Here is a 2888-nt window from a genome sequence, read left to right on the forward strand (position 1 = left end):
GCTGTCCATCAACTCCTCAAAAGAACAACGATGCGGAGTGAGGAGGGGGAGGATGAGGAGGGGGATGATGAGGGGGTGATGGGGGGGATGATGAGGGGGTGATGGGGGGGATGAGGGGGGGATGATGAGGGGGGAGATGAGGGGGGGTGATGAGGGGGGATGAGGGGGGGATGATGAGGGGGGAATGAGGGGGATGATGAGGGGGGGTGATGAGGAGGGGATGAGGGGGGATGATGAGGGGGGAATGAGGGGGGGATGATGAGGTGGTGAACGATGAGGGGGATGATGAGGAGGGGGTGATGGGGGGGAGGATGAGGAGGGGGTGATGAGGGGGGGATGAGGAGGGGGTGATGGGGGGATGAGGGGGGGATGATGAGGGGGGAATGAGGGGGATGATGAGGGGGGTGATGAGGAGGGGATGAGGGGGGGATGATGAGGGGGGAATGAGGGCGATGATGAGGAGGGGGTGATGAGGGGGGATGAGGGGGGGATGATGAGGGGGGAATTAGGGGGATGATGAGGAGGGGGGAATGATGAGGGGGGGATGAAGAGGGGGGGTTGTTGAGGGGGGATGAGGAGGGGGGAATGAGGGGGATGATGAGGGGGGTGATGGGGGGGTTGATGAGGGGGGTGATGGAGTGATGAGGGGGGATGATGAGGGGGGATGATAAGGGGGGGATTATGAGGGGGGATGATGAGGGGGGGATGATGAGGGGGGATGATGAGGGGGGGATGATGAGGGGGGATGATGAGGGGGTGATGAGGGGGGATGATGAGGGGGGATGATGAGGGGGGATGATGAGGGGGGGATGATGAGGGGGATGATGAGGGGGGAATGAGGGGGATGATGAGGGGGTGATGGGGGAATGATGAGGGGGATGATGGGGGGGTTGATGAGGGGGGGATGATGAGGGGGTGATGAGGCGGGATGATGAGGGGGGATGATGAGGGGGGATGATGAGGGGGGATGATGAGGGTGGGATGATGAGGGGGGATGATGAGGGGGGAATGAGGGGGATGATGAGGGGGGTGATGGGGGGATGATGAGGGGGGGTGATGGGGGGGTTGGTGAGGGGGGGATGATGAGGGGGCTAATGAGGGGGGATGATGAGGGGGGATGATGAGGGGGAGATGATGAGGGGGGATGATGAGGGGGGAATGAGGGGGGATGATGAGGGGGGAATGAGGGGGCTGATGAGGGGGGATGATGAGGGGGGGATGATGAGGGGGGATGATGAGGGGGGAATGAGGGGGATGATGAGATGGGGGAATGATGAGGGGGGGATGATGAGAGGGGGGATGATGAGGGGGGGATGATGAGGGGGGATGATGAGGGGGCTGATGGGGGGATGATGAGGGGGGGATGATGAGGGGGGAATGAGGGGGAAGATGAGGAGGGGGGAATGATGGGGGGGGAATGAGGGGGATGATGAGGAGGGGGGGATGATGAAGGAGGGATGCTGAGGGGAGGGTGATAAAAAAAAAGAGAAAAAAAAGAACAACGATGCCTATTCACCTTGGGCCATCGCAGGTGTCCCCCTCTGGGTTGCTCCTCAGCCTGATGGGCGGCCAGGTCCTCAGGATGTGGGGCGGCCCTCTGCACATGGGGTGCCGCCTCGAGCCTGTGTTGACAGTGCTGCCTTCTCCTTGTCCGGCCACCTGGGCTGCCACAAGCGTCGCACTCGCAGCCGTGTGGGATCGTCAACACCAGCCATATTGTTATATCGGTCAGGAAATTAAGAAGGAGAGAGACCGACAATCAGTTCGGGCTTCCAGCCCGGGACCCTCAAATCCCGCGAACCTCCCCCACTCATACATGTCCCACCTTCTCTCAGAGTGCCATCCACCGACCCGGTTGTGCTCTGTACCTCATTCTGCACACTCACCCCCGGCCACAGCAGGAGCCCGTAGACCCCAGGCCCCGTCAGGGAACATGAGGGAGACTGTGCTCAGGTGCCCTCCCCTGATCCACACACTCACCCTTTAGTCGCGAGGATATCTCCAGAGCCCAGCTCTTGCATGTTTGATTGTTGGCTGCTGCCTCTAAGGGGCTGACGCTTCTAGGGGGAGATGATGGTGGCTCTGGGTCGCTGTCCGTGAGGAGTTTGTACATTGTTCCCGTGTCTGTGTGGGCCACAACCCAAAGGTGTGCAGGGTGGGTGGATTCGCCGCGCTAAATTGCCCCTTAATTGTAAAAAAATTTGGGTGCTCGAAAATTATTTAAAAAGTCAGGCAAACTGTTCAGGCTTCAAAGTTTGATTGAAATGCGAAGCAATAATCATCATCTGAGACATGGCACACGTACCCATGAGAATCCACGTGAGATCCACTTGGGGTGACACGGTAGCACAGTGGTTAGCACTGTGGCTTCACAGCTCCAGGGTCCCAGGATCGATTCCCGGCTTGGGTCACTGTCTGTGCGGAGTCTGCATGGGTTTCCTCCGGGTGCTCCGGTTTCCTCCCACAAGTCCTGAAAGACGTGCTGTTAGATAATTTGGACATTCTGAATTTCCCCTCCGTGTACCCGAACAGGTGCCTCAATGTGGCGACTAGGGGATTTTCACCATAACGTCATTGCAGTGTTAATGTAAGCCTACTTGTCACAATAAAGATTATGAAAAAACCTCATGGGATTGTCCAGCATTTCCTGTTTTCGTTTCAGATTCCCAGCAATTTGCCTTTATTTTATACCTGGCCTTGTTTGGCAAACCCAATGCATGGGGGAGGGAGTCACAAAATGGCGGTGGTGGGTTCAAGATCACTGTTACAATGGAGGTTCCTTTGTCAAGACCTGGGAATGGTGGGGCGGGGACGCCAGTAACAAAGATGGCGAACGCCTGCCGGGCTGGGCGGGGGGAAGCGCCGCCATGTTTGATACTGGCGCCGAC

The sequence above is a fragment of the Scyliorhinus torazame genome, chromosome 25 (assembly GCF_047496885.1).
Source record: "Scyliorhinus torazame isolate Kashiwa2021f chromosome 25, sScyTor2.1, whole genome shotgun sequence".
In the NCBI taxonomy this organism is placed as follows: Eukaryota; Metazoa; Chordata; class Chondrichthyes; order Carcharhiniformes; family Scyliorhinidae; genus Scyliorhinus; species Scyliorhinus torazame.